This window comes from Culex pipiens, chromosome 2 (genome assembly GCF_016801865.2).
Source record: "Culex pipiens pallens isolate TS chromosome 2, TS_CPP_V2, whole genome shotgun sequence".
NCBI classification, from domain to species: domain Eukaryota; kingdom Metazoa; phylum Arthropoda; class Insecta; order Diptera; family Culicidae; genus Culex; species Culex pipiens.
In genome coordinates, this window is record NC_068938.1 from 65,820,282 (window position 1) to 65,843,639 (window position 23,358).

A 23,358-nucleotide genomic window follows, 5' to 3' on the forward strand; every position below is an offset into this window, starting at 1 on the left:
CAATTTTTTACAATTTTAACAATTTTTAACAATTTTTAACAATTATTTACAATTTTTTACAATTTTTAACAATTTTTTACAATTTTTAACAATTTTTTACAATTTTTAACAATTATTTACAATTTTTTACAATTTTAAAGAATTTTAATCAGTTTTAAACAATTTTTAACAATTTTAAACAATTTCAAACAATTTTAAACAATTTTGAACAATTTTAAACAATTTTAAACAATTTTAAACAATTTTAAACAATTTTAAACAATTTTAAACAATTTTAAACAATTTTAAACAATTTTAAACAATTTTAAACAATTTTAAACAATTTTAAACAATTTTAAACAATTTTAAACAATTTTAAACAATTTTAAACAATTTTAAACAATTTTAAACAATTTTAAACAATTTTAAACAATTTTAAACAATTTTTAACAGTTTTAAACAATATTAAACAATTTTAAACAATTTTAAACAATTTTAAACAATTTTAAACAATTTTAAACAATTTAAAAAAAATTTGAACAATTTTAAACAATGTTAAACAATTTTAAACAATTCTAAACCATTTTCAATAATTTTAAACAATTTCCAACAATTTTAATCAATTTTCAATCAACTTAAAACAATTTAAAACATTTTGAACAATTTTGAACAATTTTAATCAATTAAAAAAAAATAAACAGTTTTGAACAATTTAAACAATTTTAAACAATTTCCAAACAAAAATAAACAATTTTAAACAATTTCAAACAATTTTAAGCATTTTTAACGATGCCCATCAACCAAAACTTTTTGCCCTGAGATTCAACTATTTTGAAAACTGCGAGAATTAAAAAAAATTAAAATAAGCAAATTCCTCCAACTGTTTGACATATTGAAATTGAAAATGTTTTTTTTGTCAATGTACCATTTTTTTAAATCCATTTTCAACTTTACTCAAGATAACGATTTTTCAATATTGTGACAGCCCTTTTGTACCAACACTGCCGAAATTAAATGATGATTGGAATGATAGAACTTATGATGCAAAATGTTTTCTTTTGGTTATAGTTAAAATACGTACAATGTTTCGATTATTTTTAAAAAATACAATAAAAAAAATTTTTTTGATTGATTAATTTTTTGAAAGTTTTCGATTATCTCTCAAACTAGTTCTCGAAAAAATTCTACTTCGTATTATTGAATCACTTTATAAATTTTGTTTCGTTGTCCAAGTTTGTTTCGTTCTGCTCCATCATTCCAGAAAATGTCATTTGAGAAGGACGTAAGTTCTTTTTAATATTTTGTAGTTTAAAAAATACTGTATCTCGAAGCCGTTGCATTTTATCAAAAAGTGGTCAAAGAAAATTTGTAGTTTCAACATTTGCATGAAAAAAGTGTTATAAAATGCATTTTACACTAGTTCAGTTGTTTTACAATCATTAGTTTTCAAAAAATGTAAGATTTGACGAAAATAAAAATTTTAGCAAAAAAAACATTTTACGATATTATATAAACGTTGACAATTTTCAAAAATTCAAAAGATTTTTAAATCATCCTAAACATTCCAAACATGCTTCTAAACGCAGGAGAATGCATTTTGAATCGATTTCAGCTGATTGAACTTCAATTTCCAGTGAAATTTTGAAGTTTTTTGAAAAAAATATTTCTTTTGGCCCCTGATTTTTCGGACCAATTTTGAAGGGGGGAAATCGATTTTACAAAAAAGTCTCCATACTGAGCATTGTCCTAAGTTAAATCCTTGTGGAGACGGCGGTTTTAAAAATAAAAACTAAATTAATCCACTTATGTGGTTGACGCCTTCCTCACTTTTTACCAACAATGGCTGATATGATGGGTTTGGGACACAAATTTCAACTATTGTTTGTAGATATCTTCAATGTTTTGGACTAGTTGGAAAGGTCTTTCGATTACATAAGTACCGATGGGTCGGATGATGGATCCGGACTTAGTTAACACATATTTTAATGAGATCCGGATATATGCAAAAACACACATCTATACATAACTTTTCAACTACTTCAAACTTCATAAAATCAATAGGTGCGTATGGGACTCTAAATAAAATCGAATTCCAAAATTTGAGCAAAATTGCTTCAGCCAGTGCTGATAAAACTGAGTAACAATTTTGATCACACACACACACACACACACACACACACACACACACACACACACACACACACACACACACACACATTTGTTCAGTTTTCGATTCTGAGTCGATATGTATACTTAAAGGTGGGTCTGCGAGCTATTAATAAAAAGTACATTTTTAAAGCAGGATTACAGCCTTACCTCAGTGAGGAAGGCAAAAAGATTTTTTTTTTTCAAGTTATCACCATTTACCGGTACCCACGCTATCTCTCCTCATACGCATTGCCAGCCAGCCAGCTTCACTTTATCCGCCTTTTTCGCATAACTAACAATTTTCCGCATGTTATACATTATGAATGCGAAATAATTCAACCAACCAACCAACCAAGCAGCACTAGAGGAAGCTGTAGCAACATCGACCCTTAAGGAAGTCCTCCTGGGGTGAACCGTTTTGATGGTGGCAGTGCAGATACCCTGGCACCGTGAGTCCCATAAAGTACGATTTAAGAGGATTCTCTCGAAGAAATGCAATCATTTTTTTAAGTTGGAGAATGATTTCAAAATTGTTAAGTCTTCTAGAAACCGTACTATTCGAAGCAAGTCGGCATCACTGTACTTTTGCGTCGATCTCACGCCGCTAGATGGCGCCCCAAAGCATTGTGTGTGTGTGTGTTCTGCCGTGGTAGCCTAACTCGAAGGGGCGACGAGCTAGAAAGCACTGTGTCGCGTCGCGAATTCCGACATATGCCCCTTTTTCCGGGAACGCGAATCCATTAAAGATTCCATCGTGAACCACAATGGCGCGAGGGCACTCACTCAGTACACAGGGCTTTGGCTGTTGGGAAAGTCGCAGAGTAGAATCGGGACTTCGTGGGAAATGTGGAGGCTTTGTTCCTGCGAAGCGAGCAGTTAATGCTGAAGAGTGGTTCCGGGTTGGGAATTCTGCGTGTGTCTGCCTTTTGGGAAAGATCCCTCGAGGACAGCTGCGGATTCTGAGTTGAAACAAATCGATTGCACCAGACTAGTTGTAACCGTTGTACAACTCCATGGTGCTTAATTCTATGGGTTTTAAGTGGCTGAAAGCAGTGACCCACACTTTGATGGGCACCACAAATGTCTAAAAAAATTCTGTCAACCAACCCTCATGCATCCTGGGAAAACCTTACTATTGTATCTATTTTTCTCACGTAGAGTAACTTCATCACACTTCCAACCCAAATAACCCTCCAACGCCTCACTCCTCTCACAGTTGTCATAAAGTAATCCATCCCTTTCATCATGAAACCCTAAAAGTTGTGTCCTTTCCCCCTCAAATTCACCACCAAGCCCAACTCATCCATCCGGGAAAGATTCCTGCCCGGGGTTTTCCCAGCTTCCATCCACCCTGCCGAGAGAGAGAGAGGTCGAGGTGATGAAAAATGGATCAAGGACCCAGGGAATCTGGCAAAGTGAGACCGAATTAATGTAATTACTCACGTCAGTGGACCGTTTTTTTTCTTTTTTTTTTTTTTGCAGACTGGGAGGGAAAATTATGACTCGGGTTTGAGGTGCGAAACGGTCCGAGCTCAGGTAGAAACAGACGACAATTGCCAGTCAGGCCCCGCGGGAAGGTTGTTTATGAAGCGGCAATCCGGGATTGAGAGGTTTGTATTTGAAATTTTGATAAATGATGCCCTAAATTGGTGACATTTCTCAAAGTTAAAGCTTGAACGGTTCCAGGAAGTCGACATTAATCTTGGCGATGCTTTGAAGCGTTGCATTTTAAATTAACTCGCAGCTTCGTTTTCGTCTTCATTTTCTGCTTCGATTTTTTCGGGGAAAGGGAAAGCTTCCTCCTCCTCGTTTTTCCCAGAAGCAGTCAGCAGGGCAGAATGTAAAGGACGTGACGCAATAAAGTCGTCCGAATCAGTCAACCGAGCGAATGACCTAGAAAATTCTTGAGGAAGCCGTACTATGGAAAAGTGCCACTAGCTTAAGAGAAAAAAAAGCAATCCATCACCACTACCCCGAGCAGTTCGATTTCCAGTTTTATTGGGTGTGGATGCGTGGCAGATTTGGGTTGACGCTATTAATGATTTGAGAAGGAACATTGGTAAATCTCAACCCTCTGCAACAGATTTACTACGATCCAAGATGGATTGATTTTAAAATTTTTGTTTATAAATATCATTAATTGAATTTCCATCAAATTGTAGCAAGAAATTTGTTTTTGAGGATTCAAAATGTGATTTCAAAAAAAAAAAACAAAAAACTATTCATAGCAGAACTGATCGGAAGACACATTAAAAAATTACTGTAGTACAAATTTGAGCATTTCAATGTGCCTTACATGGAAAATTTTGCCGAAAAAAAACTAAATAATCATATCTTAACTCCACTTACCCAATTCAACTTTGGCATTTATAGATTTTTTGATTTAATAAGAATGTAAAAAAGTGTTCGCAGAACATTTTCTCATAAAGAAATTTATTTAATTTTAGTAGAAACGACGCAGTTTTGAAAAATAATAGCAATTTTCTCCAAAACTCTACATTTACAGTATGTAAAAAAAGTATTTACACCCCTTGGGCACTATGCACATTTTGTGATGAAACATGTAAACAATTTAATGTTGACATAAACCTAGTACTACGTTTTGTTCAGAAACTCATGCCGAACATTTTGCTGCAAAAAGCTCATGAAAATATGTTTTCTATAAAAAGTTATATAACAAATACTATTACAAAAATAAAAAAGGTGCAAAAAAAGTTTGTACACCTTTCGAAAAATTAACATAAATAAAGTTATTTGTTGACAAATCACCATAAATCCAGTCTCCCAACTCCAAATAGGCATCCTTGACTGATTAAAAAAATAATTTGGATTGAATATAAAGTTTACTAATTACTTAGTATAAAAGTTTGTATAACTCTGAAAATTCTAAATAAAACTTATCTAAACTTAATTTTGCAAACTTTCAATTTAACTAAATGTCAATATATTACCATAGAATTGCTAAATAAATATTTTGGAGTGGGTATAACACCGTTTTGGGGGTCTTTGTATCGCTAGAATAGATTTTTCGTTGGAATTTCGTACCAACCCGGAATTACGTCGTCGGAAAATCCGCCGGCATTCGAACCGGTCCACAAATAACAAGTCAACCTATGTGGCATCGGAAAGGGCATAAAATTTCCGATCTTTTGATACCCAGACATCTAGGTTTTCTATAAAACCCACGTTTTTAAATACCTAGGCAAAAACGTTGTTATGGTTTCGTTTGAGCAATCTGCCAAAAATGTATGGAATTTCGTAATTTTTGTTCTCGTGGATCAAACTTACTTTTTGCCCAGGTATTTAAAAACGTGGGTTTTATAGAAAACCTAGATGTATGGGTATCAAAAGATCGGAAATTTTATGCCCTTTCCGATGCCACATAGGTTAACTTGTGAATTGTGGACCGGTTCGGATGCCGGCGGATTTTTCGACGACGTAATTCCGGGTTGGTACGAAATTCCAACGAAAAATCTATTCTAGCGATACAAAGACCCCCAAAACGGTGTTATACCCACTCCAGAATGTTTATTTAGCAATTCTATGGTAATATATTGACATTTAGTTAAATTGAAAGTTTGCAAAATTAAGTTTAGATAAGTTTTATATAGAATTTCCAGAGTTATATAAACTTTTATACTAAGTAATTAGTAAACTTTATATTCAATCCAAATTATTTTTTTAATCAGTCAAGGATGCCTATTTGGAGTTGGGAGACTGGATTTATGGTGATTTGTCAACAAATAACTTTATTTATGTTAATTTTTCGAAAGGTGTACAAACTTTTTTTGCACCTTTTTTATTTTTGTAATAGTATTTATTATTTAACTTTTTATAGAAAACATATTTTCATTAGCTTTTTGCAGCAAAATGTTCGGCATGAGTTTCTGAACAAAACGTAGTACTAGGTTTATGTCAACATTAAATTGTTTACATGTTTCATCACAAAATGTGCATAGTGCCCAAGGGGTGTAAATACTTTTTTTACATACTGTATGTTTGGATTTATGTTCCCCATCAAATTATTCGAACGTTTAGACCTGAACAATTCTCTGAGATTTCGGTCATTCGATATTTTTGTATTTTTTGTAATCCGGCTGAAACAGCGGTATGCCCAAAGAAGCCATTTTGCATCATTAGTTCATGGATAAGGATTACACTGAAAAAAATGATACACGGTAAAAAAATTGTGATTTTTCATTTTACTTATTGTCACTAAAACTTGATTTGCAAAAAGACACTATTTTATTTTTTTTTTATTTTTTCTGAAATGTTTTAGAGGACATAAAAAGTATTTTTTTTTTCAGAAATTTCTTGGATGAGTAAAACATTTTTGATCTAGTTATGAATTTTTGAATCAATACTGATTTTTTTCATTTTTTTCTTTCAGCGCTCATCGTATTTATCCAACTCGGTAAACCTCGTTGGATAAATGTACGAATCGTGCTGAAAAAAACTTCTTTTTGCAACTTGTTGCATAAACTACTATTTTGATTGCAAATTCCATTTTACATCGAGAAATGCAGTTAAAAAAAATTACGACCAGCATCGTAATTTTTTTTAACTGCATTTCTCGATGTAAAATGGAATTTGCAATCAAAATAGTAGTTTATGCAACAAGTTGCAAAAAGAAGTTTTTTTCAGCACGATTCGTACATTTATCCAACGAGGTTTACCGAGTTGGATAAATACGATGAGCGCTGAAAGAAACAAGTTTTGCAACGAGTTGCTTACAACATTTTTTGAAATTCCGAAAAACGCTTTTTGAATGGAATTTTATGTCAATTATTCATGTGTTAAGTAAACTCACCGTTCAAAACAAAAAAATATTGAAAAATGTTACTTTTCGGCACTGGTGTTGAGAGGTATTAATTTTCTATTTTGTTATTTCTGGTAGGGAAAAGTAGGCCGTTTCGTTTCTCCAGAAGGACAAGAAAAGTTGACAGTTTCACAGCGGGATTGCAAAAAATACTTTTGTGAAATTTTGATAGAGTGCACCGTTTTTAAGTTAAAGCCATTTCCAGGTAACTTTTTTAAAATAGTCGTAGTTATCCATTTTTTAATATAAGTGCCCATGTTTGCCCACTTTTGAAAAGCTGAAAAAATTCTTTATAATTTGCCGTTTTCTGATCTTTTTGAAAAAAATGTTTTCAATTTTTTTTAATCAAGACCAACATTTCAAAAGGCCCAAATATTCAATAAAACGCCATTTTGAAATGTTAGACTTGATTCAAAAAAATTGAAAATTTCACGAATGTTTCATACTTAAACATTGAAAATCTGACCAATAGTTGCTGAGATATCGACATTAGAAAATGATGGGTTTTTTGGGTGAGACTTGGAAAACATCAATTTTCTTGTTTTTTTAATCTTTTTGATTGCAAATTTGGTTTCACATCGAAAAGTGACGTTGAAAAGTTTTTGCAACAAGTATTTCGATTTTTTGAAAAAAAAATTGATTCAAAAATTCTTAACTCGGTTAAAGATTCTTTGCCTATGCTGAAAATTTCTGAAAAGTTGACATTTAATGTCTTCTAAAACATATCAGAAAAAAAAGATATTGTTTTTTTTTGCAAATCAAGTTTGACAAAAAGTGAAATATAAAATCAAAATAAATTACCGCGTATCATTTTTTTTCAGTGTAATACATATTCATGCCTACAACTTTGCCGAAGTCACCAAATCGATCAAAACAATTTTCAGAAGATACAGATTTTTGAATTTTCATAAATCATGTTTGTATGAATAGCTGCCAAATTTGTATGGAAAAGTATATGGACAAACTAATGATGCAAAATGGCTTCTTTGGACATACCAAAGGAACCAAAAAGTTTCAGCCGAATTAAAATATACAAAAAATAAGAAAAAGTACCGATTTCGTAGAGAATTTGTCAGATTTTTTCATGTTCAGCTATTTTTTTTTAATAAAGTCTAATAAAAAACATCAAAAATCACTCCATTCTTTAAAATGGTCCTTTCAACAAAATTTTTGAAAAAAATAATATAAAAATTCAAATTGAAATTCTTTAATTTTAAAGCAATTCTAAATAAAAAATAGAAAAGAAAAATCAGTTCATGCACCTTAAAACTACCAAAAATAAAAACACACAAAATTCAAAACTTACAAATCAATTTATCAATAAAAAATAAAAAAAAAACAATTAAAAAAATAACCTAAAAATTCAAAAAGTTAAAAATGTTGAATTAGTTATGTGATTTTTAAGTAATATAATTAAAAAAACTCACAGAAAAAATATTAGGTGCGCAATAAAATATAACAAATCCAAATTGAAATTAAAAAAAATTAAAATCAACAAAACATTCAAATCAATTGTAAAATTAAAAACTTAAAATTTAACTTCTAAATAAAAAAAAGATACAAATCAATTTTAAAAAATTCTTTAAACTGAAAATGTAACAAAATAATAAAAAGATAGAGACATTCCATGCCTTATTGGGAATCGGTTGTACCTATATGTTATCCAACGCTTATACAATTGTTTAACCGCAATTTTTTAAATTGACTTTTTTTTCAATAAAAGTTGAAATTTCGAAAAGCTTAATTTTCTGTTTAAGTGTTTCAAAAATAAAACGTTTGTAGATTTTGTGCTCTTTTCTATAGTTTTTTTTAAATATGAAGAGTAATCTCCTTGAAAATTCTTTTATCAATTGTTTTGAACATTATGGGCTATCATTTATTTTTATCATTGTTTTTTTTATAATTAGTTAATTCTTTTTTCTTTTGTTTGTTTTTCATCAATCGTGGTAAGATATGTAAGTAAGTTTTTTTGATTTTAGTTAATACAATATTTTCTATTCGTTGATTATAAAAAAAAGCTTAAGGACTAGGAAATCGTGTCAATTGAAACAAATGGTATGAATCACTTCTGCAAAATTGATAAAACATCTTTTTTTTGTGTAGAAAATATATTATGTCACCTTTTTCTTGATACTTTAATTAAAAATCATAGCAAGATCCAGCAAAGGTGTATGGCGTATTATGATCATCATTTTAAAGTTTTAAAAATTCAAGCTAAAATGTCTTTATACATTTATTCATAAAGTGTACCGTTTTCAAGTTAAAGACATTTTGTGTTTAACGTTTCCAAATAACTTATCTTTTTCCATTTTAAAAATAATTCGCGATGAAGAGGAAAAATATTTTCGAAATATAAGAAAATTTCCTGCAATTATCCATTTAAGACTTTGTTGATTGGAAGACTCCAAAACAGATGCGTCTACCTTTAGTTATAATAAAAAAGGCATTTCCAACTTTTTTTCCAAGGGTTGTATGAGCCCGGTGAAAATGAATTTTCAACTTTTTTGACCCCGTTGGGGCTACAAGTGTTAATATGGTGATAAATCAGGTTTTACAGTGTCACCAAATCCATTTTTTGAAATGATAATTTATTGACAACCTTTGGTTTGATTTTCAGTGTCTAAATAATCGTTTTGGCATTTTTGAGTGGCAGGTGAAAACAGCGAAAAAAAATTATGCGAAAAATTCATCTCGTTTCAAAAAAACATAACTTGGTTAATCTATCTTTTCACACTCTTGAGCAAATATGCCTGTTTTAGTCTCGTGAATCTTTACAAAAAATCGAAATTAAAAAAAATTAAAAATTTAAAAAAATAGTGTGGATTTTTTCCTCAAACCAATATTTCTCTGCAATGTCTTTATAATAATCTACAAATTTGCCGGAGACACCAAATCGATTAGAAAATTCAGATTCACATTTTCGAGTATTCACATACCCATTTTATATTACCAGACATCAATTTTCATGGAAACTTGAATAGATAAAACTAATTATGCAAAATGGGTTATTCTGATGTAGTCAAAAATATACCGAAATAAAAAAAAAACAGTAAAAATATATTTGGGAAAACGCAGAGAACATTCTCTTCAAAATCGGCAAGATTTGTTAACCATCCCTTTGGTTATAAAGATACTTTATTAAAAGCTTTAGAAGACATTTTTGAAGTTTTTTTTTGCTTCAACCCACAACAATGTTCAAATTGAAATTCTTTAAAAAGAGTACTAAATTTTTATGTTTACTATCTTCAAAACTTAAATTAAAACAAAACCCCCCCAAGCATGCTTTCTCATCACCGAAGCCAAACTCCCAAAGCAAATTTCTTAGGTCATCAAGTGAACGATGCTCTCGTCTCACCAGCACTGGCGGTCGCGTCGGTCATGATTGCATTCGTACGAGCTTCACGTTGTCGTTGTACCGACGATACCTTCTAAAGACACCGACAGCGAATCCTTGGGATTCATCTCTGGGGGAGTTTGTCGACTGAAAACCACCCAGCAAAATAAAAAAGCGAAGAAAATAAATAATGTGAACAGACAGTGTCAGTCGTCGACTTTGGGACTCCCTCCCAAGCCATCAGCAACACCACCAACCACAACAACAACCGTCTGGAAGTGCCGGATCCCCTGGAGGGATTCGTGAGTCCACAATTTTGTCACTTTTGAAAAAGGGAGAAGGAACATAAATGAAGGAGGGAAGCAAAGGACGATTGAGCTGTACAGTTTGATGAAGAGATCTGCCCGGGCTCCACTTTTTCGTCTTGGCTTTGCGAGTTGGTTGCACTGCCGGAGACTGTGTCGATGGACCTGTCAAGGTTCCGGTGAAGGATCATTTGTGAGCTTTCTTTTTTTTTTTTTGGAGTTATATTTTTTGTGATATTGGACCAGTAGTTGCTGTTAGTTCACGATTACCATTTTTTAAAATATTGGTTGGATAAGAAAATTTTGCTGTAAATTTTTCAAGCATTCAAGTTGTTTTTTTTAATTTATTTTGGTGCTAATTGTTTTATTATAAAGTTTTTTTAAAACATACGTTTTTTTATAAATCACTGAAGAAATAATATATATTTCATTTTTATTTTATTTTATTTTTTTTTTTATTTTTTTTATTTTTTTTTTTTATTTATTTATTTATTTATTTATTTATTTATTTTTTTTTATTTTATTTTTTTTTATTTATTATTATTATTATTTTTTTTATTGTAATTTTAAATTATGTATGTTATATTTATTTGTATATTGCACTCATTAGTAATTATTGTGTCATTAATTGTAATCATTGAGTTTTGTTTGTCTCAATTGAAATGATAGTAACTTTAATTCGCGATCGTCAAATAATTATTTCAAAGTTTCATTTTTTAATTTAACAATTGTTGTGAAAATGTTTAGGTATATAAGTATTTGAAAATCTGAATCTCAATATATTTCATCAATTCATTGCTACAAAGTGGTTTCACATCATTATTTAGAGTCATTTTCACTATACTATACAGTAGGGACGGGGTGTAAATTACTGAGTTTGCTACGCTGTTGAGATGACTTGGTGGAAATCTTGGACATTGGGAGGATTGATCTGAGGAAGATCGGAACACAAGCTTCCGAGATAGCTGGTCGCGCTCCAGAGTGGTGTGGTCGTCAAGTGCCTCCACAACGGCGGAGCCCGAGGGTTCTGCGAGTGCAAGTTTGTCTCGGTTTGGTCGGCCTGAGTAGTGTAAGTCCAATGTGCAACTACTTATGTCTAATCGCAATAGGACCACGTCGTCTGGTGCATGTTTGCATCATCATCGCCAAGGACGGCAACTCTCAGGCTGCTGGCCTTCATCGTTAAGGAGAGTCCCTTCTCAGTTCGCCCGGATTAGCGGATGCTAGGGCTGCTGATTCGTCAATGAAGGAAGAAGCTTACCCACCGAATCCAGCAACGCCCGCTGGTAGTCCTGAAGTTCTGAACTAATCATGAAGACTGCAGATTCGCTACATCTGGCATTGATGACCGGACATCAACATATGCTACAAGTTGCTGTCAGAGAGGAATTGAACTACATAATTACAACATTCCTTCACAGAGTGTGAGCGACGAAGCTCCTCTGTTTGTCATATGCTGCAATTGCTACCAGGGAAGGATTGAACTACATAATCACAACATTCCTTCACAGAGTGTGAGCGACGAAGCTCCTCTGTTTGTCATCTTTTGATAGTGAATAAGCTAAGTGGCTCACTAATGAAACCCCTAGCTACCTACATTAAACATAACCCACATTTATACTTACAATACTCATCTATATTGGTGATGTGAAACTTAGGTTGTATTTTTGTTGTATTTTTGTTTTCAAAAAATTTTTGGTTCGTATTTTTATTTATTTATCCATTTAAACATTTTCGCAATAATTACTTTATTACCGCGCGCTTTATTTCTTTTGTTTGTTTTTTTTTTAATTATTAATTTGTTTAAAAAAGAAGTGTGGGTGGTTGGTTGGTAGTTACTATCATTTCAATTGATTGAAAAAGTAGTGTGTTGAATATATTCTTTTAAAAGTTGGGTCAATTTCATATCCATTCGCATTGAGTTTAAGTATTTTAAGTATTTAAAGTATTTAAAGTATTTAAAGTATTTAAAGTATTTAAAGTTTTTAAAGTATTTAAAGTATTTAAAGTATTTAAAGTATTTAAAGTATTTAAAGTATTTAAAGTATTTAAAGTATTTAAAGTATTTAAAGTATTTAAAGTATTTAAAGTATTATTATTATTAGTTTTATTAAAGACACTTTACCATTGCAATGGCATTCGTGTCGTATTTTTGAATATACAGAATTCTAATTCGGTTTCTAAATCTGTTCTTTAAGCTTTGTAAGAGTAAGAAATTTTAAAACATTTTTTTCATTCTCCTTGAAGTTTGCTAAAATTGTCTCTAATGTCCCTCTAATACCACATGTGATCCTTTCGTTGCTGAAGGCGCGGCAATCCAAGAGTATATGCTTTGTAGTAATTCGCACACCACATTGGGTGCAGATTGGGGGTGGGCTCCGTTCCAGCAGGTAAGAGTGCGTGAGTCGAGTGTGTCCTATGCGCAGCCGCGTGAGTAGACGTTGTTCAGATGCGCAGTTTCTGTCGTTGTACTTCCCTGGGTTGGATTTAATTTGTCTCAACTGTGACAGAGAACCGTGCCACTGCCTTGCCCAAGCATTCCAAATTTCCACCCCAATAGCACGCTTTACGTCTTGGAATGGAATTGGGATAGCTTTAGGGTTGGTTTTTCTTCCTCGGTTTGCTAGTTGATCTGCTTTTTCGTTTCCTGCGATGCCAGCATGACCTGGGATCCAGCAAAATGTCACTTTCCTTGTCTCTGCCAAATGTTCTGCTTGCTGCACCCACGGATGCTTGGATTTTCCATGTCGCAACGCCTCGATGCAGCTGGCCGAGTCTGTGAGAATGATTGCGTGTTCTTCCGTATGGATTCCTTCCACTGCAGTCTTCAGGGCGAAAGCTTCTGCTGAAAATATACTACACTCTCCTGGCAAAGATAGACTTATGTTGATGTCACCGTCTACTACACCCACACCAACTTCTTTGCCATCCTTTGATCCGTCGGTGAAAATTTGCCTGTGGTTTGTATATTGCTCAGACAGCAACTGTTTTAGTCGAGGCAGGACGATTTCCTTACTAGTTCCAGCATGGGTAGTTTTCTCCAGTGTATCATCCGTGTGCGGCGCCTTGCTGTGCCACTTCCTTATTTAAAGTATTTAAAGTATTTAACGTATTTAAAGTATTTAAAGTATTTAAAGTATTTAAAGTATTTGAAGTATTTATAGTTTTTAAAGTATATTGAGTTTAGTTTGCTATTCATCTGCATTGACTATTTCTTATTCCTGATTTTCTGTTCTTCTTTTGCTCTCCCTATCATTTATCTCTTTTTGTCATTGTGAGGGGATCATCGATCCATCCGCATTGACATATTATCTTTTCATTTTTCTGCCTTTCTTTATATTTTCCACTGTCTTTTTCACACTTACTACCAGTCTTTGTGAGGGGATACTGAGCTCGATTTGCTCTCCATCCGCATTGACCTTTTCTCATCTATGATTTTCCTTTTCATCAGTAGTTAGAATCAAAGCCGGGGATTGGGGAGGGAGCATCAGGGCAGTGGACAGTATGCTGTAGTGGCGGAGACTGGATGTAGATAGTGGAAGACCAGAACTACGTCACAAGAGGAAAATAGTGTATTAATTGAACAATTCTTAAGGATTGTCTAATTACTGCACTTATTGACTTCTGTCAGTTTCCAGCTGTCTGCCGCGCCCTTTTAGGCCCCCAACAGGGTGCGAGCCCTGTTTTTCAGCTTTGTCAGACTTTTTTCGGAGTTATTGGAGGTTACTGTCGGAAGGAGATTCTCTTCCCCTGAGGACACCGTGAGTGATTTTGCTTGTTTGCGTCCAACCATCCCCTTTTGGCCCTTCATACGGCAGTAATTTGAAGATGCTCCCTTTAAGTCTGAGCCACTGTAATTCTAGGCAACCGCTACATAGGTCATCCTTGTGGCCCTGTTGGTTATCCCATCAAATCAAATCAAATCAAATCACTGAAGAAATAATATAATTTTAAGACAATTCAGTTACAGCAGTCATAAAAAATAACATCTAAAATATCGGAAATCCTTAGAAACAATTTTTGAACAAAGTATTTCCCTTATAGATACAAAGTAAAAAAATCAATTAAACTCCTCTTAACGAACCTTTTCAACTTCAAGTGCCTATCATCACATCCAATTTAATCAATTTGATCGCCCTTTTCACGACCATTCAACGGGAAATAACTTTTTTTTCATTTTGCAATTATATATACATCAATTCGAACAGTCTGATTACCGCCCTTTAACCACGCACACACACACATGACTGTGGTTGATACCGACAGATCACTCCATTCGGTTTCTCGGAAGCTCTTAAATTCCAGTGCAATTTTAATCAGGCCCACACATACACCCACACCTCGCACATAATGCAATTATTATTATTCAACCCAGCGTGTCATTCATGATGCTCAATTGATAAACCTTTGATGCGTGGTATGCTTCATGGTGGTGGTTACCAACCGAATTGAATTAAACTCAGTTGGTCAAAAGTTTGAGAGAGAAAAAAAACAGCCATTTTGGTAACCAGCTGTTCAAAAATTACTCATTATTTTTAAGGATGAAAATTTAAGTTTTATCATTTTTTTCGGTTTTCACACTGATTTAAGGGAAAATTTTGAAGGGGAAGGAAAATGATGAAATAAAGTGTGATGTTTTCTTTTCTTTTCAATAAAGATATTTTTCTAAGATCAAGTCTAACAACTGAGAAACAGCTAAAACGCATATTTTCAATATTTGAGTCATTCTACGCCACCTCTCACAGCAGTTGCCCAGACCCCTCTTCGATTTCGTGAAACTTTGTCCTAAGAGGTAACTTCTGCTCCTGATCACGAATCCGAGGTCCGTTTTTTTGATATCTCGTTACGGAGAAATGGTACGACTTCCTCAGTTCGAAACATCAATTCAATTCAATTCAACACATTCGAAAAAAGAATTGTTTTTTCAATAATTTGCAAACTGAAAAGGTGATGTTTTTGATATTTCAGTAAAATTGGCCACCCTATCTAATGACGTTCTCAGATTTCCGAAAAAAAACGTACACTGAAAAAAAATAAAAGTACTAAATTCCTAAATCCTAGGACTTTTGGCTCCTTTCCTTTCCTTATTAGGTAATCCAAAAAACCCGATTACTAAATAAGGAAAAGAGGCAAAATTCCTAGAATAAAGGAATTTGGTACTATTTTTTATTTAAGTAAATTTTTCATCAAAAAACACAAAATTTGAAAACTCTGTTATTTCTCGTTACTCGACTGTTCAAAAATTTGGGACATGCCACTTTAAGGGAAATTTAATGAACTTCGAATCTGAAATATTTTTTTTTATTTAAAACAATCATTTTAAAATTTCGTTTTTGTTGTAACTTTGCAGGCTTATTTATCCGAGTGTTTCAATGTTCGGCAAAGTTTTAGAGCTGAAACTAACAAAAATTTTAATTTGTAAATAAAAGGAGTTTGTTTGTGAACGTCACAAGTTATCACGATCCCACGAAAAAAAAAAATGAAAATATCAATCTGCAATTTAACGCTTTTTCGAGTGAGGAATAGCTCACCACGGCAATTTTAATTTCACCTCAGCCTGATACACTTGTTTAGAGGTGGGCAAAACCGCTCTTTTTTAGGAGCCGCTCATTTTCGCTCGCTCATTAAAATGAGCCGCTCTATTGAGCGGCTTTTTCGCTTTTATCAAAATTTGGTTGAAAAGGCTATTTTAAAGATTATTTAAAACACATAAAACCATGTTTTCCGAAATTATTGTGCGAACTCTTTTCTACATTCTGATTCAATCAATTCGAATGATTTGATGGGGAGAGTACACGAACTTAAATCTAAATTTTTGAAGAAAATTGCCAAGAATTTTACAAAATGGCGTTTATTTCTGCTAAAATTAAACAAATTCTGATTTTATATAATGAGAAAATACTGTGCAGACTCTTTTCTACATCATGATTAATCAATAAAGTCTAAAAAGGCCAAAGTTCAATCGGACAAGAAGGGTTAGGATATGGATATTTATTAGTCTTTCGGCAAAATTTTCCAGATTAAGTATTTTGCTCAAATATTCAAATTTGAATTTGAATAATTCTTAAATGTATTTTTACCACGTGTACCAAAATCAGTTGTAAAATGTAAATGTCGTAACTCAGGCCAAGTCTCTCTTTTTTCCAACTCCTGGAAGCGAACCTTTGTTTTGTTTCATGATCCCACCACCCACCACATAAAACTAAACTGCTCGCTACAACGTTAAACGCCAGACTGAAGAACCGTTCCTGAATCCCGATACCCGAAGGCCCTTCCCAACACAATCAGGGGTGCCAGGTTGCCAGATAAATCTGGCATTGCCAGATTTTTTGAGTGCCAATTTGAAAAAAATAATTTTCTATTTCTTCCTCAAATAGTTTTATTGATGCATTTTGTTTATTTTGTAAATCTATAATGTATAAAAAATACACTGTTTTTGAACACAAAATTGCTAATTATTTTGAGAAAAGTGGCTTGCCAGATTTTTTCCAGATTTTTTGCCAGTTTTTTTTCTGTTCAGACCTGGTAACCCTGAACACAATCGTTCCATAAGCGCACAAACACCTACAAAGCTCTCTCAATTTCCCTCACCCGAAGCTCATCACCCTCATTCTCACGCCACATCCGTAGCTCTCACGTTTCGCTCTCTCTTTTCCTCTACCAACGTGCGCGTTGCGCAGACTTCAATCTGTCCTGTCGACGCGCTCACACATATACAGTCGCACACGCGGAGCAGGCTTATTTCATTTCTCTTGCTTCGTGTGCATCTTCGTTGTCTTTCAGAGAATCTCGCAACATTCGGATTTCGGCACCAACATTTCGACAGGCCACAGGCAATTTCTTAAACATTTTACGTTCATTTACAAATTCTTTCAATTCTATCATCATTGCCCGCCCTATCTGCGACAGTAAAGATTTCACTTTTGAATTTATTTAAATTTAAAGTAATTTAAACAACGTGTACACAATTCTTACAAATTGGACATAAATATACAAGCATTGAACAACTTGAAAATAAATTTTCAATGCTCAAAAACACTCATGCTACAATTTGTTGGAAATTCAACTTAAAAAAGAAACAGGTTTGAAAATCATTCCATCTTGGAACGGTTCTTTTAAAATATCGGAGTTTCGAAAAGAACCGCGGCTTTTTTTGTGAGCCTTGGTTTTTTCGCTTTTTTTAGTGAACCGGCTCTTTGAGCAGCTCACTCTTGTTTTGACCACCTCTACACTTGTTTGACTGTAGGCTGAATTTATATTCACGCACACAAAAATCAGTCTGTGCACGTGTTCGCAACTGAGCAATTCTTTACGAAATCGGCCGTTTTTATAATTTTCATTTATTTATTTATTTTTATTTTTTATCAGCCTCGAAACTAAGGGACTTTCTGTATAACCAAAGAAACCATTTTGAAAAAAATCTGAAAACATCAAAATAATTGAAGGAAAAAATATTTTTGTAAAGTTATGAGCAATTTTTTACGAAATCGGGCGATTTCGACCATTTTAATTTTCTGTAATTTTTTTATTTAGCTCAAACTTTTTCGGGGCCTTTCCTATGAGCAAAGAAGCCATTTTTGTTATTAGTTCCTCAATACAAGTCTGCAAACAATTTTGGCAGTTGTCCATACAAAAATGGTACGTAAATATTCAAAAATATGAAACTTTTGTAGGAACTTTGTGATCAATTTGGTGTCTTTGCCAAAGTTGTAGCAATTTTTTAGGACTATTCGGGACTATCCAGGTACTTGAAACAAATGCCGATTTTTTAATTATTTTTTTTTTCACAAAAACTTCATTACCAAAAATCCATATTTAAGATTTTCGAAAGTTTTAGGGATAAAAAACCCGCAACTTTTGAGCGTTAGAGTGAAACGGTCAAAAATTCTGACAGTGGTTTTTGGAAAAAAAATAAAAAATTTCACACATAATTGGTTTATGACCTATTTTTTCAAATGTAAAACTGAATTTGCATTCAAAAAGAAACTTCATGATTTTTTTTATTAGAGGTCTCTTTTTCAAAATATACCCACCGAAACTTTGATTTCAGGGAAATATTTGCAGTTTTTAGATTTTTAAAAACAGTGACCATGAGTGACCATTTCTGAAAATAATTTTTTGAAAAGTTCAGAAAATTTTCCGATCTTTTCGAAAAAAATATTTTCAAAGCTTTTGTATCAAAACTAGCATTTTAAAAGGGCCAACATTCAATATAACGCTGGAAAAAAATATCTGCAATTTTTTTTCGTGTACTTATTTTTTTCTGAATAGTCCTTATCAATACCTACATCTTTGCCGAAGACACCAAAGTGATCTGAACATTTCTACAAAAGTTAAAGATTTTCGTACCATTTTTGTATGCACAGCTGCCAAAATTGTATGGAGATTTTTAAGGGTAAACCAATGACACAAAATAGCTTTTATAAGTAAAGTTGACAGTTTTGGTTCACTCAAATATCGTACAAATTATTCGTATTCGTATCGCAGCTTAAACATTTGTGTGGAGATTTGTTTGCAAAAGCCACTGAACATAAATTGACACTTCATGTCCACTTGATTTCAGAATAATTATTATTTGATGCGAAAACCTAGAGATCTGTTTATCATCAACCTCAATTACTACGCTTCAATGACATTTCCGGAAGTGAAAATATTGACAGAACGTGGACTTGTGTGTAAACACAATTAAATGGCTTATATTTTTGTTTAAACTGAATATCCCTCGCTCGTTTGTTGGCGGCTTTGAGAGTAATCATCGCATCTGCAAATAAATTTCGTTGTTGTTGACCAAATATGAGAACCTGAGGGTGGACGGTGCGGTGGCCACTCTTTTGCTACCCTTAATCCAAACATTTCACAGCTGTGTTCAACCTCAGCCAGTAAACAACATTAAAGGGGGGAAAAGATAATGCCATCACTTACCACCACAATGTTAAAGCCTGTTGAATCCTCGAAATGTCCTCAAACAAAGCTCCGCTTTCAATTCTTTACTTCCGCTGAACTGTATTTAATTGCGATTCATCCTTTTACTCAGACAAAACACCTCCTTAACGCACCATTACTCTTATTTCAACCCCCCTCCCCAAGTGGGTTGAACTCTTCACCCTTAATCACTCTCTCTCTCTCTAGTCGCGGAAGCTCTTCAAGTTTAAGCACCTTTTTTTCCTCCTCCTCGGAACCACGTGTGCGTTTCCTGTTGTACACACGTGTTGCCACCCCGCCCCTCCGGGGACCACTTCTTCAACTCTTCTTTTTTCTTCAAGCCTTAGGCTGTTACGGTTCTGCCCCGGAAAATCTGGCGTTGATGAACGACCCCACAGGACTCACCGCAAAACCCGGGGATTTGTGGCCAACGGGGCCTTTTCAATTCCTTTTTTCCGACCCCGCCTTCCTTCCGTGGGTGGGAAAGTTTAAGGTTGGTCGATTAGTATTGATTTGGTTTTTGGGATGGCGAATTTTCCGGGAGACCCCAAAAAGGGGTCAAAAACGAAAGGATGACCCGGTCTTTTTTCACTAGATTTTCATGTGGTGGTTTTACGCTGATCTCCGATGTATTGATGTCCTTTTTTTTGTTGGTCGAGGAGCTTGATGATGTGCGATTTGGTCTTTGATTTTCAGCACATTTTTCCCCGGTTCCCTTCGGGGGCTTGGTAATGATGAGTTGGCGATTTTTGAACGCTAGCGGCGGGTTCAATCTGGAAAGGGATAAGAGAAGGGAAAGAAAAAGTTTTTGAAAGGAATCATTAGTGGATAATTTGGGCATGACGGCGAAATGGGAGGAAAAGGCAATAAACTAGGTCATTTGTTGGCGATGAATGAGATGTTGGGATAGGAATTTTGATCGGTCTAATTTTTCGTCATGCAAACAATGACTAAGGATTTTATGAGAAATAAAACTAACTTCTTGACTAATTGATGTTTGACTTTAAAGGAAAAACGGGAAGCAATTAATTGACTTTATAAAGATGGTGCAGACAAATATGTTACTGACATAACCAATATGACAAAAAAAATTCAATAGGAAGCTTCTAAATGTTGGGGGTGGTTGGCGTCTTCCTCACATGAGCATAGTTTTTTTTTTCAAAATAGCCCCGTTTGGCATTTTTATGTTCTATAAACAATAGGTTAGATGAAGAATCCTGACAAAATTTACATTATTTCGGCCTCAACAAAGTGTATGATAAAATGCTCCTAAATTTTTATAGGAATGCCAACCTTCGTTCACAGCTAAAAAAGTAGTAATCCAGCTGCGTGTAAAAGGCCCTGATGTAAAATAATAATTGCATTATTTTATGCAATTTTATGTGATTTTACACCCTGAAATATGTATCCCATTAGTATGGAAAACCTACTTGACCGAAATGTAAAGCTCATATATGCGTTTATCCTAACAGCTTTTCATCGGTCTGATGGCCGAGTGGGCTAAGGCGCCAGTCCTTACTGTTGGTGCTGGGTTTAAATCCCATCGGTTGCACTTTTTTTTTTGTGGTGACGAAGGTGGTGTGCATGCTTTTGCATGCGATTTTACCATCGGATTTTTTGCTGTGTTCTTTCTAACACTTTTTAACTAATTGTAAAGGGGTTTCAAAGTTTATTGAAAGACCTTTTTCTATATTTGGGTCAATCTTCACCACTCAAACAAAATCGGAAAAGTTGTACGATTGTTGTGGCTCGTACACAGCTTGAATATGATTTTTTTTCTACACCCAAAGGAAAAATATATCTCAAAATCTGCAACAGTGGATTTGCTGCACAAAATGTCACATTTTATAACATTTTTGCAGCAAGCCCGTAGATCATTTTTGCCCGCGTGTAAACATTTCAGCGATCTGCAGTTCTCACCAACACATATAAAGCTGGCCCTTTCCCCGAGCAACACTCCAAAGAGAAGCATATGTTGGTGCTCTTCCACTCACTTTTCATCTAGCGTCCATGACGCTGTGGTAGTGTGTCGGATCAATAACCAAGAAGTTGGTGATTCAATCTTCGTTCTGATAAGGTTTTTTTTTCGGGAAATACAACCAAAAAGCCGTCGGTAATGTCGATAATTGTCGGTAACGGGCAAAAATGTCATACCCCTATATCGCAAAAAATGCATGAGGACAGTTTTCATGCAGATTCTGATATACTTTCATGCCGTTATGCATCAAAATCATGCGACCGCCATTTGGGTGTAAAATAAAGATGCAAATCAGATACTGTCACTTATTAAACATATTTTGTCATGAAAAAAAAATCCATACATTTTAGTAATGCATGGAAGCCACAAAAACGTCAAAAGGTAATTCGTTTGCAAAATTTGCTGAACTATTTGAAAAAAGAAACAGCCAATATCGATACAGTCGACTCTCTGGCTGTCGATCTTCTCGATATCAATATTGCTCCATCGATAAATTCTTCAGTCCCTTCAAACTGCATACTTCGATCGGCTTTATTTCTCGATATTTTCTCTTGCTTGAAGGATCTCTTCCTCGACGGTCCCTTCGATTCTGTTTGCTTTAAAAATCTATTCCGGTTGTCAATAATTCCACTTTCTCATGGCTTGCATAGACATTTTTATTTTTTGCCAAACGAAGTTTTGAAGGGTGTTTGACATTAGTTAGTTTTTGTTTGCTGGACGTTGCCATGATTCTCTCCCATAGCTGGGTACCAAGAAAAACATATTTTCAATCGAGTCTTCATTTTGTATTGTTTTGTAAACTGATGATTCTCTTCCTCGACGGTTCCTTGGATATTGACAACCAGAGAGTCGACTGTACTAAGTTCTGTGGATAAAAATATATTATTTTGAGAAAATCACAAATCGTCCCTTTAAACAAAAAATTGGCAAAAAAGATAAGTTGTGTTCAATTTCGTGTTGTGAAACGAAGGGACAAGTATGAGTTTGTTGAGAATTATTATGTTAAAAAAAAACAATGATAGCGTTTATACAGTACAGACTCGATTATCTGAATGCCTCGAAAAAAAAAAAATCACTTTGGATAATAGAATCAAGAAAAAAATTCCCTGTTTTATTTTCGATTGTCTAGCTTAAGTATGGCCCGTAAACTGCGCTAAAAATACTCCGGATTTTAATTCCAGGATGGCGGTCAATATGGCGTTGACGAATTATTCAAAAAAATGCATATTAATATTTAATAGGCAATTTACTACTCAAATCTGACTTAAATTGAATCGCAGAACTCGAATTTGATGTTAAACAAAATAAAAAGAAAAAAAACGAAAAATTGGTCAAATCTGGACTGTAATAGCTTTATGATGTGACGCAAATTTTGGGATTCTGGAAACCTCTTCACTTGTAAAAATATTTGCATTTTTTTTCTGTAATCCATTTTTCAAGCTGTTGCAAATTTTATTCATTGTTTTCAGGGAATATTCAGCAAATATATTTTTTAGAACCTCAAAATTTTAATGAATGTTTTTGTGTTATTCCCTTGCTAATCTAATCTAATCTAATCAGACCCTAGCGCAGCCAATCTTTCGAAGGGATCCTGGAGAGTGCCTTAGGTTAGATGACGCCTAGCATTCTTCTTGTCATTTATTAACATTTGTAGTGCGCCATTGCATCGGAATGCATTGAAACAACACAAGCGTTAAAGCGGCCAGGCCTACTGCGTAAAGCCGTATCGCAGAGATGACTCGTAATTGGGTTGAGTTTGAGCACTGAGTGTTCGAACAACAACACAATTCTGAATCGACAGGGGAGGAAGAAGCGTGGGGACACACCACCATACGCTCCGAGATTTGGTTGTATTCGTTGGGAGCACCATGCT

The 23,358-nt window shown here is 33.9% G+C and overlaps 1 protein-coding gene across 3 annotated transcripts in view; it reads right to left on the reverse strand.

The window, feature by feature from the left end:
* Positions 1-23,358, reverse strand: part of LOC120418428 (low-density lipoprotein receptor-related protein 12-like) — a 180,344-nt gene that overhangs the window by 108,194 nt on the left and 48,792 nt on the right. For 2 of the 3 annotated variants that reach the window (XM_052708138.1, XM_039580806.2), the window contains exon 2: positions 19,511-20,280. The gene's annotated coding sequence lies outside the window, so the exon portion shown is untranslated. Of the gene's footprint in view, positions 1-19,507; positions 20,281-23,358 lie in introns of all 3 variants that reach the window. The other variant, XM_052708137.1, reaches the window with a different exon arrangement.